Raw genomic sequence first — 16,220 nt, forward strand, 5'->3', positions numbered from 1 at the left:
ATTACACAGGTGGCTGGGCAAAATGGTGTAGGGATGACAGGACTAAAGTGCAGCTCCCACTTGGATGGAGAGAGCAGTGTGTAGAGACTCACACTGTGAAGTTTTGCTCCAAGAACCACCACAGGGACATACCAGGAAAACTGAAAGAATTCATAGACCCAAAGAAGCAGCTTGCCACTGCAAAATCCCTGAGACAGCTGAAAAACTGTGAGTTCCCAAAGTGTGATGGGGGAGAAAGTCCACCTTTGAATGTTTATCCCCATTGAGGAACCTGGAAATCCAGATCATGGGAAAAGAATTTAACCTTACCTAGAGCTGTAATGGATTTAGGGAGCTCAGTGACATTTAAAAGTAGAAGAAGCAGCAGGAAGAGCCCTGTAAGCACTCCTGGCCACCAGCTAGAGCCCAGGAAAGCCATCACTGGCTTTATTATCTCAAAGGGATCCTTGAAGAAGACAGCCAGAGAAATTGGGCAGGGGCCACAGGGTGAAGGAAGCTTCCAGTTTATTACAATTAAATTTTGTAATAATTTTGACTGAGCATGAATTTTCCTGAGTAGAATCTGGGATTGAAGGGGGCAAACAGGAATCACAGATATAAGCACAGAAGCATAGCTGATGGTGTGGGCAGGTGGGGAAAGGAGAAGACTGAGTTCCCGCCTTGCTTTCCCAGAAGGAAGGCTTTTAGTCTTGGGAAAAATCTCAGCCCTGCTCACTGGCTGCCAACATATAAACTTGGTGCTATTGGTGGGGCACAATGAAAGTGAGACTGGCCTTGCTGGCTGTGTGGGAGCTGAATGAGGCCTGTCACTGCTGGCTTTTCCCCACTTCTCTGGTGACCTGTATGACACAGCAGAGGCAGCTATAATCCCCCTGGGAACATAACTTCATTGGCCTGAGAACTACCCCCCACCCCCCACAGTGGCCACATCAAGCCCTGCTCAAGGAGAATCTGAGCTCAGACTTGCTTAACCCTATCCCCAACTGATGGTTTGTCTCTACTTGCCCTGGTAGGCAAAGACAAAAGACAGGAACACTTGTGAACTCTATGGCCTTGTCTATCACCTGAGAAATGCAAGTATTTTTTATCCTGGCCAACATAGGACAAGCTTATATCCCCCTTCTACTACCACAGCTGGTGCTCTCTTGAAAGTGCCACCTCCTGGCTAGAGGCCAACTAACTCAAGCCTTCACAGCAACTCATAACAGAACAACCCTGCTTCAAACAAGGAGAAAACAACAGTTAATTCCACTGCCTGTAACACCATGGCTAATCAAAGGTCCTGAGTCTGTCCATGTGAAAACTTCACTGCTAGCATAATCAGCATTCAAGAAAACAAGTGCACTAAACAAAACTACAACCAAGGGATCCCACAGAGTTCACTTCACTCCCCTGCCACCTGCACTAGAGAAGGTAGGGGTATTCATGGCTGGGAGAATTGAAAACAGATCATATGAGAGGACTCTTTGCAGATATTCTCCAGCCTCAGCCAGGAGCCCAGGAGCCCCACTGTGTGGCTAGATCCAGAAAGATAATAACAATTGCTGTGCTCTGGCTCTCAGGAAGCCTGGTCATTAGGGGAAGGAGGAGAGCACTACATCAAGGGATCAACCCATTGGACAAAAGAATCTAAACAACAGTCCTTGAGTTTTAGATTTTTCCACTAAAACAGTCTAGCCAAATGAGAAAAAAACAAAAAGTAACTCTGGTAATATGACAAAACAAGGTTCTATAAAACTCTCAAAGGATCCCACTAGGGCCAGGCGCAGTGGCTTAAACCTGTAATCCCAGCACTTTGGGAGGCCGAGGCGGGTGGATCACAAGGTCAAGAGATCGAGACCATCCTGGTCAACATGGTGAAACCCCATCTCTACTAAAAATACAAACAATTAGCTGGACATGGTGGCACGTGCCTCTAATCCCAGCTACTCAGGAGGCTGAGGCAGGAGAATTGCCTGAACCCAGGAGGCAGAGGTTGTGGTGAGCTGAGATCGCACCATTGCACTCCAGCCTGGGTAACAAGAGCGAAACTCCATCTCAAAAAAAAAAGAAAAAAAAAATCACACTAGCTTTCCACAATGGATCTCAACCAAGAATATATCTTTGAATTGCCAGATAAAGAATTTAGAAGGTGGTTATTAAGCTACTCAAAGAGGTACCACAGAAAGGTGAAAACCAACTTAAAAAAATTTAAAAATACATGATATGGATGAAAAAGTCTCCAGAGAAACAGATATCATAACAAAAAGACAATCGCAACTTCTGGAAATGATATATGCCCTTAGATAAATGCAAAATACACTGGAAAGTTTCAACAACAGAATTTAATGAGTAGAAGAAAGAATCTCAGAGCTTGAAAACAAGGCTTTTGAATTAACCAAATCTTCCAAAGACAAAGAAAAAGGAATTTTTTAAAAATGAACAAGGGAAGCCAATCCAAGATGGCTGAATAGGAACAGCTCTGGAGTGCAGTTCCCAGCAAGAACACAGAGGGTGAGTGATCACCACATTCCCAAATTAGTTTTTACTGCTCACAGACCAGGAGACTCCCAGGTGGAAAAGTGCCACGAGTTTCCAGCATGGCTGTTTCAGTCGGTGCAGCAGGTCTCCGCACAAAAACTCACACAAATCTGGGTGGCTGTTTCAACTGGCACCTGGAATGCCTGGAAGACAGAGTCACCCATTCAACTGAAAAAAAAAAAAAAAAAAAAAAAAACCGGGGCTGAAACAGGAAGCCAGGTGATCTGACTCAGCAGGTCCCACCCCCACAAAGGCAGCAAGCACAACTGGACCCAGGGCAGTCCAGCTCTATGTGGGGAAGGGCGTCTGCCATTACCGAGGCAGTCCACCACTACCAAGGCAGTCTGCCATTACCGAGGTAGTCAGCCATTACCGAGGAAGTCTGTCATTACAGAGGCAGTCCGCCATTACTGAGGCAGGCTGCCACTACGGAGGCAGTTCTAACTATACCTCTATAAACAAAACTGCAAGGAAGTTCACACGGCAGCTGGGCAGAGCCCACGGCAGCTCAGCAATGCCTCTGCTGGCAGACTGTGACTAGGCTACCTCCTCACTGGGCAGGGCATCTCTGAAAAAAGGCAGCAGCACATCAGGAACTTATAAATAAAGCCCCACCTTCCCAGGACAGAGCACCTGGGGAAAAAAGGCGGTTATGAGTTCTGCTGCAGCAGACTTAAATGTACCTGCCCAGCAGCTCTGAACAGAACAACAGAGCTCACAGCTCAGCACTTGAGCTCCTATAAGGGACAGACTGTTTCCTCAAGCGGCTCTCAAACCCCATATATCCAAAGGGAAACCTCAAAAAAGAAGAGCTCAGGCTGACATCTGGTGGGTATCCTTCTGGCATAAAGATAACAGAAGAAGAAATTGGCAGCAACCTTTACTGTTCTGCAGCCACCGCAGGTGATCCCCAGACAAGCAGGTTCTGGAGTGGACCTCCAGCAGTCCTACAGCAGAGGGGCCTGACTGTTAGAAGGAAAACTAAAAACCAGAAAGAAATAACTTCATCATCAATAAAAAGGACTTCAACTCAAGACGCCATCTGAAAGTCACCAACTACAAAGACCACAGTTAGATAAATCCACAAAGATGGGAAGAAAGCAACACAACAAGGATGAAAACACTCCAAACCAGAACATCTCTCCTCCTCCAAGGGATCACAACTCCTCACCAAAAAGGGAACAAAGCTGGATAGAGAATGAGTCTGATGCATTGACAGAAACAGGCTTCAGAAGGTGGGTAATAACAAACTTCCCTGAGCTAAAAGAACATGTTCTAACCCAACGCAAAGAAAATAAGAACTTAGAAAAAAGGTTTGATGAAATACTAACGAGAATAAACAGATTAGCGAAGAATATAAATAAATTGATGGAGCTGAAAAACATAGCATGAGAACTTTGAGAAGCATATACAAGTTTCAATAGATGAATTGACAAAGCAGAAGAAAGGATATCAGAGATTGAAGATCAACTCAATGAAATAAAATTAGAAGGCAAGATTAGAGAAAAAAGAGTGAAAAGAAATGAACAAAGCCTCCAAAGAATACGGGATTATGTGAAAAGACCTAATCTACGTTTGATAGGTGTACCTGAATATGACAGAGAGAATGAATCCAAGCTGGAAAACAGTCTTCAGGATAGTATCCAGTAGAACTTCCCCAACCTAGCAAGGCAGGCCAATATTCAAGTCCAGGAAATATAGAGAACACCACAAAGTTATTCCTCAAGAAGAGCAACCCCAAGGCACATAATCATCAGATTCACCAGGGTTGAAATGAAGGAAAAAATGCTAAGGGTAGCCAGAGAGAAAGGCTGGATTACCCACAAAGGGAAGCCATCAGAATCACAGCAGATCTCTCAGCAGAAACCCTACAAGCCAGAAGAGAGTGGGGGCCAATATTGAACATCCTTAAAGAAAAGAACTTTCAACCTAGAATTTCATATCCAGCCAAACTAAGCTTCATAAGTGAAGGAGAAATAAAATCCTTTATGAACAAGCAATTGCTCAGAGATTTCATCACCACCAGGCCTGCCTTACAAGAGCTTCTGAAAGAAGCACTAAACATAGAAAGGAACAACCAGTACCAGTCACTCCAAAAATGTACCAAATGGTAAAGAGCATAGACACAATGAAGAAACTGTATCAACTAATGGGCAAAACAATCAGCTAGCATCAAAATGGCAGGATCAAATCCACACATAACAATATTAACCTTAAATGTAAATGGGCTAAATGCCCCAATCAAAAGACACAGACTGTCAAATTGGATTAAAAAGTCAAGACCCATTGGTGTGCTGTATCCAGGAAACCCATCTCACATGCAAGGACACACATAGGCTCAAAATAAAGGGATGGAGGAAGATTTATCAAGGAAATGGAGAGTTAAAAAGAAAAGCAGGAGTTGCAATCCTAGTCTCTGATAAAATAGACTTTAAACCAACAAAGATCAAAAGAGACAAAGAAGGGCATTACATAATGGTAAAATGATCAATGCAGCAAGAAGAGCTAACGATCCTAAATATATATGCACCCAATACAGGAGCACCCAGATAGATAAAGCAAGTTCTTAACAACCTACAAAGAGACTTAGACTCCCACACGGTAATAGTGGGAAACTTTAACCAACCACTGTCAATATTAGACAGATCAATAAGACAGAAGATAGCAAGGACATCCAGAACTTGAACTCACATCTGTACCAAGCAAACCTAATAGACAATTACAGAACTCTTCACCCCAAATCCACAGAATATACATTCTTCTCAGTGTCACATCACACCTATTCTAAAAGTGACCACATAATTGGAAGTAAATCACTCCTCAGCAAATGCAAAAGAATGGAAATCACAACAAACAGTCTCTCAGACCACAGTGCAATCAAATTAGAACTCAGGATTCAGAAACTAACTCAGAACCACACAACTTCATGGAAACTGAACAACTGACTTGAATATTGACTGGATAAACAATGAAATGAAGGCAGAAATAATGATGTTCTTTGAAACCAACTAGAATGAAGACACAACATACCAGAATCTCTGGGACACATTTAAAGCAGTGTCTAGAGAAACATTTACAACAATAAATGTCCACTTGAGAAGCAAGGAAAGATCTAAAATGGACATCTTATCATCAAAATTGAAAGAACTAGAGGAGCAAGATCAAAAAATCTCAAAAGCTAGCAGAAGACAAGAAATAACTAAGATCAGAGCAGAACTGAAGGAGATAGAGACACAAAAAATCCTTGAAAAAATCAATAAATCCAGGAGGTGGTTTTTTGAAAAGATCAACAAAATAGACAGACCACTATCCAGATTAATAAAAAAGAAAAGACAGAAGAATCAAATAAATGCAATAAAAAAATGATAAAGGGGATATGACCACTGATTCCACAGAAATACAAACTACTATCAGAGTTTACTACAAATAGCTCTATGCACATAAACCAGTAAACCTGGAAGAAATGGATAAATTCCTAGACACTTGCACCCTCCCAAGCCTAAACCAGGAAGAAGTTGAAACCTGAACAGACCAATAACAAGGGCTGAAGTTGAGGCAGCAATTAATAGCCTACCAACCAAAAAAAGTCCAGGTACAGCTGAATTCTAACAGACATACAGAGAGGAGCTGATACCACTCCTTCCAAAACTATTTCAAACAATCTAAAAGGTGGGAATCCTTCCCAAATCATTTTATGAGACCATCGTCATCCTGATACCAAAACCTGGCAGAGACTCAACAAGAAAAGAAAACGTCAGGCCAATATCGAGGATGAACATAGATGCAAAAATCTTCAATAAAATACTGGCAAAGTGAATCCAACAGCACATCAAAAAGCTTATCCATCATGATCAAATAGTCTTCATCCAGGGGATGTGAGGCTGGATCAACATACGCAAGTCTATAAATGTAATTAATCACATAAACAGAACCAAAGACAAAAACCACATGATTATCTCAATTGATGCAGAAAGGCCTTCAACAAAATTCAACAGCCATTTATGCTAAAAACTATCAATAAACTAGGTATGGACAGAATGTATCTCAAAATAATAAAAGCTATTTATGACAAACCCACAGCCAATATCATACTGAATGGGCAAAAACTGGAAGCATTCCCTTTGAAATCTGGCACAAGACAAGGATGCCTTCTCTCACCACTCCTATTCAATATAGTATTGGAAGTTCTAGCCAGAGCAATCAGGCAAGAAAAAGAAATAAAGGGTATTCAATTAGGAAAGGAGGAAGTCAAATTGTCTCTTTTTGCAGATGACATGATTGTATATTTAGAAGACCCCATCATCTCAGACCAAAATCTCCTTAAATTGATAAGCAACTTCAGCAAAGTCTCAGGATACAAAACCAATGTGCAGAAATCACAAGCATTCCTGTACACCAATAACAGACAAACAGAGAGCTAAATCAAGAGCAAACTCCCATTCACAATTGCTATAAAGAGAATAAAATACATAGGAATACAACTAACAAAGGATGTAAAGGACCTCTTCAAGGAGAACTACAAACCACTGCTCAAGAAAATAAGAGATGACACAAACAGATGGAAAAACATTCCATGCTCATGGTTAGAAAGAATCAATATTGTGAAAATGGCCAGACTGCCCAAAGTAATTTATAGATTCAATGCTATCCCCATTAAGCTACCTATGACCTTCTCCACAGAACTGGAAAAAACCACCTTAAACTTCATATGGAAGCAAAAGGGAGCCCACATAGCCAAAACAATCCTAAGCAAAAAGAACAAAGCTGGAGGCATCATGCTACCTGACTTCAAACTATACTACAAGGCTACAGTAATCAATACAGCATGGTACTGGTACCAAAACAGAGATACAGACCAATGGAACAGAACATATGAAAAAATGCTTATCATCACTGGTCATTAGAGAAATGCAAATCAAAACCACATTGAGATACCATCTCATGCCAGTTAGAATGGTGATCATTAAAAAATCTAGAGACAGACACTGTTGTGGAGAAATAGGAACACTTTTACATTGTTGGTGGGAGTGTAAATTAGTTCAACCATTGTGGAAGACAGTGTGACAATTCTTTAAGGACCTAAAAATAGAAATTCCATGTGACCCAGCAATCCCATTACTGGGTATATATCCAAAGGATTATAAATCATGCTATTATAAAGACACATGCACACATATGTTCATTGCAGCACTGTTTACAATAGCAAAGACCTGGAACCAACTGAAATGCCCATTGATGATAGACTAGACAAGGAAAATGTGGCACATATACACCATGGAATACTATGCAGCCATAGAAAACTAAGTTCATGTCCTTTGTAGGGACATGGATGAATCTGCAAACCATCATTCTCAGCAAACTGACACAAGAACAGAAAATCAACACTGCATGTTCTCACGCATAGGTGGGTGTTGAACAATGAGAACACATGGACACAGGGAGGGGAGCATCACACACTGGGGTCTGTTGGTGGGGAACACAGCAGGGTAGGGAGTTGGGGAGGGATAACATGAGGAGAAATGCCAGTTATAGGTGATGGAGGGATGGAGGCAGCAAACCACCTTGCCATGTATGTACCTATGCAACAATCCTGCATGTTCTGCACATGTACCCCAGAACCTAAAGTACAATAAAATATATCTATCTCTATCTCTATCTATATCTCTATCTATATATAAATGAACAAAGTGCCAAGAAATAAGGGATTATGGTAAATGACCAAGCATAAGAATAATTGATGTTCCTAAGGAAGAAGAGAAATCTAAAGTTTGGAAAACTTATTTGAGGGAATAATTGTGTAAAATTTCCTTGGTCTTGCTAGAGGTCTAGACATCCAAATATAAGAAGCCCAAAGAACACCTGGGAAATTCATCACAAAGAGATCATCACCTAGGCACATACTCATCAGGTTATTTAAAGTCAAGACAAAGGAAAGACTCTTAAGAGCTGAGAGGTAAAAGCATCAGGTAACCTATAATAGAAAATCTATCAGAGTAAGAGCAAATTTCCCAACAGAAACCCTATAAGATAGAAGGGATTGAGGTACTATTTTTAGCCTCTTTAACAAAACAATTATCAGCCAAACATTTTGTGTCCAGTAAAAGTAAGCTTCATAAATGAAGGAGAGATAAAGTCTTTTTCAGACAAGGAAATGCTGAATTTGCCACTACCAAGCAAGCACTATAAATAATGCTAAGAAATTTGTTTCTAAATCTTGAAACAAAACCTCAAAATATACCAAAATAGACCTTCCCAAAAGCATAAATCTCACAGGGCCTATGAAACTATAACACACACACACACACACACACACACACACACACACACACCCAAGGTGTTTAGGCAATGAATGTTCAGGCAATGAATTTATATGCCCTAAATGCTCCACTTAAAAGATACAGAGTGGCAAAATAGATAAAAATCCACCAACCAAGTGTCTGCTGTTTTCAAGAGACTTACCTGACACATAAGGACTCACATAAACTTCAGGTAAAGAGATAGAAAAAGATATTTCATGCAAATGGAAACCAAAAGCAAGCGGGAGTAGTTACTCTTATGTAAGACAAAACAGACGTTAAAGCACCAGTAGATAAAAAAAAGACAAAGAGGAACATTATATAATGATAAAAGGATTAGTCCAACAGAACAAAAATTATAATTCTAAATATATATACAACTAACACTGGAGCTCCAAATTTATAAAACAATTACTTCTAGATCTAACAAATGAGATAGATGGCAACACAATAATAGTGGGGGACTTCAATACTCTACTGACAGCCTTAGACAGGTCATCGAGAGAGAAAGGCAACAGAGAAACAATGAACTTAAACCCTATCATAGAACAAATGGACTTAATAGACATTTATAGAACATTCTACCCAACAGCTGCAGCATATACAATCTTTTCATCAACATGTGGAACATTCTCCAAGATAGAACATATGATAGGCCACAAAAAAAGTCTCAATAATCTTTAAAAAATCAAAACCATATCGAGTACTGTCTCAGACCACAGTGGGATAAATATGGAAATTAACACCAAAAGGAACCCGCAAAACTATACAAATACATGGAAATTTAAAAATCTGCTCCTGAATAATCTTTGGGTCAACAATAAAATTAAGATGGAGATTTAAAAATTCTTTAAACTGAAGGATAATAGTGATACAACCTATCAAAACCTCTGGGATATAGCAAAAGTGGTGCTAAGAGGAAAGTTTACAGAATTTAATACTTACATCAAAAAGTCTGAAAGAGCACGAATAGAAAATCTAAGCTCATGGAAATAGAGAAACAAGAACAAAACAAACCCAAACCCAAACCCAGCAGAAGAAAAGAAATAACAAAGATCAGAGCAGAACTAAATGAAATTGAAACAAAAAATACAAAAGATAAATGAAACAAAAAGCTGGTTCTTTAAAAAGATAAAATCGATAGATCATTGGTGAGATTAACCAAGAAAAGAAGAGAGGAGATCCAAATAACCTGAATTAAAAGGAAATGGATATTATAACCGATACCACAGAAATACGAAAGATCATTCAAGGCTATTATGAACACCTTTATGCACACAAACTAGAAAACCTAGAGGAGATAAATTCCTGGAAATATACAACCCTCTTTGATTAAACCAGGAAGAAATAGAAAGGACATAAGAACAACAGTAACAACAACAAAAGCTACAGACAAATATCCCTGCTGAACATAGATGCAAAAATCCTCAGCAAAAATACTAGCTAACTAAATTCAATAGCATATCAAAAAGGTAATACATCATGGTCAAATGAGTTTCATACCAGGGATGCAGGGTTGGTTTAACACATGCAAGTCAATAAATGTGATAACATCACATAAACAGAATTAAAAACAAAATCACATGATTATCTCAATAGAGGTAGATAAAGCATTTGAACGAATTCAGCATCCCTCTTATGATTAAAACCCTCAGCAAAACTGGCATAGAAGGGACATACCTTAACCTAATAAAAGCCATCTATGACACACCCACAGCCAGCATTATACTGAAGGGGTAAAAGCTGAAAGTATTTTTACTGAGAACTGGAACAAGACAAGGTTGCGCACTTTCACCACATCTATTCAACATAGTACTGGAAGTCCTAGCCAGAGCAATCAGACAAGAGAAAGATATAAAGGGCATCCAAATCAGTAAAGAGGAAGTCAAATTGCTGCTGTTCACCAATAATATGATTGTATACCCAAAAATGCCTAAGGACTCATCCAAAAAGCTTCTAGATCTGATAAATGAATTCAGTAAAGTTTCAGGATACAAAATCAATGTACACAAATCAGTAGCACTACTATACACCAACAGTGACCAAGCATCAAATCAAGAACTCAACCCCTTTTACAACAGCTTCAAAAAAAGAAAGAAAAAAGAACTTAGAAATATACTTAACCAGACCAGCTGTGGTGGCTAATGCCTATAATCCCAGCACTTTAGGAGGCTGAGGTGAGTGGATCACTCGAGGTCAGAAGTTTGAGACCAGACTGGCCAACATGGTGAAACCATGTCTCTACTAAAAATACAAAAATTAACCAGGTATGGTGGTGCGTGCCTGGAATCCCAGCTACCTGGGAGGCTGAGGCAGGAGAATCACTTGAACCTGAACCTGGGAGGCAGAGGTTGCAGTGAGCTGAGATCATGCCACTGAACTCCAGTCTGGGTGACAGAGTGAAACTCTGTCTCAAAAAAAAAAAAAAAAAAAAGGAAAAAAAGAAGAGAAATACACCTAACCAAGGAGGTGAAATATCTCTCCAAGGAAAACTACAAAACACTGCTTGAAAAAATCATAAATGACACAAACAAATGAAGACACATCCTATCATCATGGATAGGTAGGTAGAATAAATACTGTAAAAATGACCATACTACCAAAACCAATCTGCAAATTTAATGCTATTGTCGTCAAAATACCATCATCATTCTTTATAGAACTAGAAGAAACAACCTTAAAATTCATCTAGAACCAAAAAAAAGCTTGCATAGCCAAAGCCAGACTAAGCAAAAAGAACAAATCTGGAGGCAAATCTGGGAACAAAATTACCCAACTTCAAACTATACTACAAGGCTATAGTTAGCAGAAAAACATGATAGTGACATAAAAACAATCATGTAGACCAATGGAACAGACTAGAGAAACCAGAAATAAAGCCAAATACTTACAGCCAACTGATCTTTGACAAAGCAAACAAATACATAAAGTGGGAAAAAGGACATCTTATTCAAGTGCTGGGATAATTGGCAAATCACATGTAGAAGAATGAAACTCAATCCTCATCTCTCATCTTATACAAAAATTAACTCGAGATGGATGAATGACTTAAATATAAGGTCTGAAACCATAAAAATTCTACAAGATAACGTTGAAAAAACTTTTCTAGATATTGGCCTAGGCAAAGAGTATATGACCAAGAACCCAAAAGCAAATGCAACAAAAACAAAGATAAATAGATAAAACTTAATTAAATGTAAAAGTTTCTGCAGAGCAAAAGAAATATTCAGCAGAGTTAACAGATAACCCACAGAGTGGGATAATATCTTTACAAATTATGCATCCAACAAATGACTAAATATCCAGAATCTATAAGAAACTCAAACAAATCAGCAAGAAAACAATAAATAATCCCATCAAAACATGGGCTAAGGACATGAATAGATAATCCTCAAAAGAAGAAACACAAATGGCCAACAAACATATAAAAAGTCTTAACATTGCTAATCAGGGAAATCAAATTAAAACCACAATGGGATACAAGCTTACTCCTGCAAGAATGGCTATAATTAAAAAATCAAAAAATAATAGATATTGGCATAAATGTGGTGAAAAGGGAACACATTTACATTGCTAGTGGGAATATAAACTAGTACAACCACTATGGAAAACAGCATGGAGATTCCTTAAAGAACAAAAAGTAGGATACTACCATTTGATTTAGCAATCCCACTACTGAGTATCTACCCAGAGCAAAAGAAGTCATTATAGGAAAAAGACACTTGCACATGCATGTTTATAGCAGCACAATTTGCAATGGCAACAAATATGGAACCAGCACAAATGCCCACTAATCAACAAGCGGATAAAGAATATGTAGTACACACACACACACACACACTCACACACATACACACACAAGACATAATACTACTCAACCATAAAAAGGAATGAAATAATGGATTTGCAGAAACTTGGAGACCATTATTCTAAGTGAAGCAATTTAGGAATGGAAAACCAAACATTTTATGTTCTCACTTATAAGTGGAAGCTAAGCTATGAGGATGCAAAGGCATAAGAATGATATAATGGACTCTGGGGACTTGGCAGGGAGTAAGGGATAAAAGACTACACATTGGGTACAGTGTACACTGCTTGGGTGATGGGTGCACAAAAATCTCAGAAATCACCACTAAAGAACTTGTTCATGTAATCAAACACCACCTGTTCCCCAAAAACTGTTGAAATAAAAAATATATCTTATAATAAACCAATAAACATAAAAATAAATAATATGTATAATAATTAAAGATCATTGATCACAGATTACCATAACAGGTATAATAATAATGAACAAGTTGGAAATATTATGACAATTACCAAAATGTGACACAGAGACAAAAAGTGAGCCTACACTGTCAGAACGATGATGCTGACAGACTTGCTCAATGCAGGGTTGCCACAAATCAACTTGTAAAAAATGTTGTATCTGTTAAGTGCAATAAAGTGAAGTGCAATAAAACAACATTATAAATCACTTAAGTCAATATTATCTTTTTGCATTAAAGTCATATATATTTTAAAGATATTAAAGCAGTCTCTAGAGGAAAATATATAGCAATAAGTGCCCAGATGAGAAGAAAGGAGAGATCTAAAATTGACACCCTATCGTCAAAATTGAAAGAGCTAGAGGAGCAAGATCAAAAAAACTCAAAACCTAGCAGAAGACAAGAAGTAACCAAGATCAAAGCAGAATTGAAGGAGATAGAGACATGAAAATCCCTTCAAATAATCAATAAATCCAGGAGCTGGTATTTTTAAAAGATCAACAAAATAGACAGACCACTAGCCAGATTAATAAAAAAGAAAAGAGAGAATAACCAAATAGATGCAATAAAAAATGACAAAGGGGATATCACCACAGATTCCACAGAAATTGAATCGATCATCAGAGATTATTACAAACAACTCTATGCACATAAACTAGAAAACCTGGAGGAAATGGATAAATTCCTGGACAGCTGCCTTCTCCCAAGCCTAAACCAGGAAGAAGTCGAAACCCTGAATAGACCAATAACAAGGTCTGAAGTCGAGGCAGCAATTAAGAGCCTACCACCCAAAAAAAGCTCAGGTCCAGATGGGTTCACAGCTGAATTCTACCAGACATACAAAGAGGAACTGGTACCATTCCTACTGAAACTATTCCAAACAATCCAAAAAGAGAGAATCCTTCCCAAATCATTTTATGAGACCAAGATCATCCTAATACCAAAACCCGGCAGAGACTCAACAAGAAAAGAAAACTACAGGCCAATATCCATGATGAACATAGATGCAAAAATCTTCAATAAAATACTGGCAAGTCGATTGCAACAGCACATCAAAAAGCTTATCCACCATGATCAAGTAGGATTCATCCCAGGGATGCAAGGATGGTTCAATATACGCAAGTCTATAAATGTAATTCACCACATAAACAGAACCAAAGACAAAAACCACATGATTATCTCAATCGATGCAGAGAAGGCCTTCGACAAAATTCAACAGTCCTTTATGCTAAAAACTCTCAATAAACTAGGTATCAATGGAACGTATCTCAAAATAATAAAAGCTATTTACGACAAACCAACAGCCAATATCATACTGAATGGGCAAAAACTGGAAGCATTCCCTTTGAAATCTGGCACTAGACAAGGATGCCTTCTCTCACCACTCCTATTCAATATAGTACTGGAAGTTCTAGCCAGAGCAATCAGGCAAGAAAAGGAAATAAAGGGTATTCAATTAGGAAAGGAGGAAGTCAAATTGTCTCTATTTGCAGACGACATGATTGTATATCTAGAAGACCCCATCATCTCAGCCCAAAATCTCCTGAAACTGATAAGCAACTTCAGCAAAGTCTCAGGATACAAAATCAATGTGCAAAAATCACAAGCATTTCTATACACCAATAACAGACTTAAAGAGCGCCAAATCAAGAACAAACTGCCATTCACAATTGCTACAAAGAGAATAAAATATCTAGGAATACAACTAAAAAGGAACGTAAAGGACCTCTTCAAGGAGAACTATGAACCACTGCTCAACGAAATAAGAGAGGACACAAACAGATGGAGAAACATTCCATGTTCATGGTTAGGAAGCATCAATATCGTGAAAATGGCCATACTGCCCAAAGTAATATACAGATTCAACACTATCCCCATCAAGCTACCAATGACCTTCTTCACAGAACTGGAAAAAACCACCTTAAACTTCATATGGAACCAAAAGAGAGCCCGCATAGCCAAGTCAATTCTAAGCAAAAAGAGAAAAGCGGGAAGCATCACACTACCGGATATCAAACTATACTACAAGGCTACAGTAATCAAAACAGCATGGTACTGGTACCAAAACAGAGATATAGACCAATGGAACAGAACAGAGGCGTCGGAGGTAACACAATATATCTACTACCACCCGGTCTTTGACAAACCTGATAAAAACAAGCAATGGGGAAAGGAATCCCTGTTCAATAAGTGGTGTTGGGAAAACTGGCTAGCCATATACAGAAAGCAGAAACTCGACCCCTTCCTGACACCTTATACTAAAATTGACTCCAGATGGATTAAAGACTTAAACATAAGACCTAACACCATAAAAACCCTAAAAGAAAACCTAGGCAAAACCATTCAGGACATAGGCGTAGGCAATGACTTTATGACCAAAACACCAAAAGCATTGGCAACAAAAGCCAAAATAGACAAATGGGACCTGATCAAACTCCACAGCTTCTGCACGGCGAAAGAAACAGTCAATAGAGTGAATCGGCAACCAACAGAATGGGAAAAAATTTTTGCAGCCTACCCGTCTGACAAAGGGCTGATATACAGAATTTACAACGAGCTAAAACAGATTTACAAGAAAAAAACAAACAAGCCCATTCAAAAGTGGGCGAAGGATATGAACAGGTACTTTACCAAAGAAGACATACATGAGGCCAACAAGGATATGAAAAAATGCTCATCATCACTGGTCATTAGAGAAATGCAAATCAAAACTACATTGAGATACCATCTCACGCCAGTTAGAATGGCGATCATTAAAAAATCTGGAGACAACAGATGCTGGAGAGGATGTGGAGAAATAGGAACACTTTTACACTGTTGGTGGGAGTGGAAATTAGTTCAACCATTGTGGAAAACAGTGTGGCGATTCCTCAAGGACCTAGAAATAGAAATTCCATTTGACCCAGCAATCCCATTACTGGGCATATATCCAAAGGATTATAAATCGTTCTACTATAAGGACACATGCACACGAATGTTCATAGCAGCACAGTTTACAATAGCAAAGACCTGGAACCAACCCAAATGCCCATCGATGATAGACTGGACAGGAAAAATGTGGCACATATACACCATGGAATATTATGCAGCCATCAGAAAGGATGAGTTCGTGTCCTTTGTAGGGACACGGATGAAC

This window comes from Aotus nancymaae, unplaced genomic scaffold (genome assembly GCF_030222135.1).
Source record: "Aotus nancymaae isolate 86718 unplaced genomic scaffold, 86718_ANA_hifiasm-v0.15.2.pri h1tg000007l, whole genome shotgun sequence".
In the NCBI taxonomy this organism is placed as follows: domain Eukaryota; kingdom Metazoa; phylum Chordata; class Mammalia; order Primates; family Aotidae; genus Aotus; species Aotus nancymaae.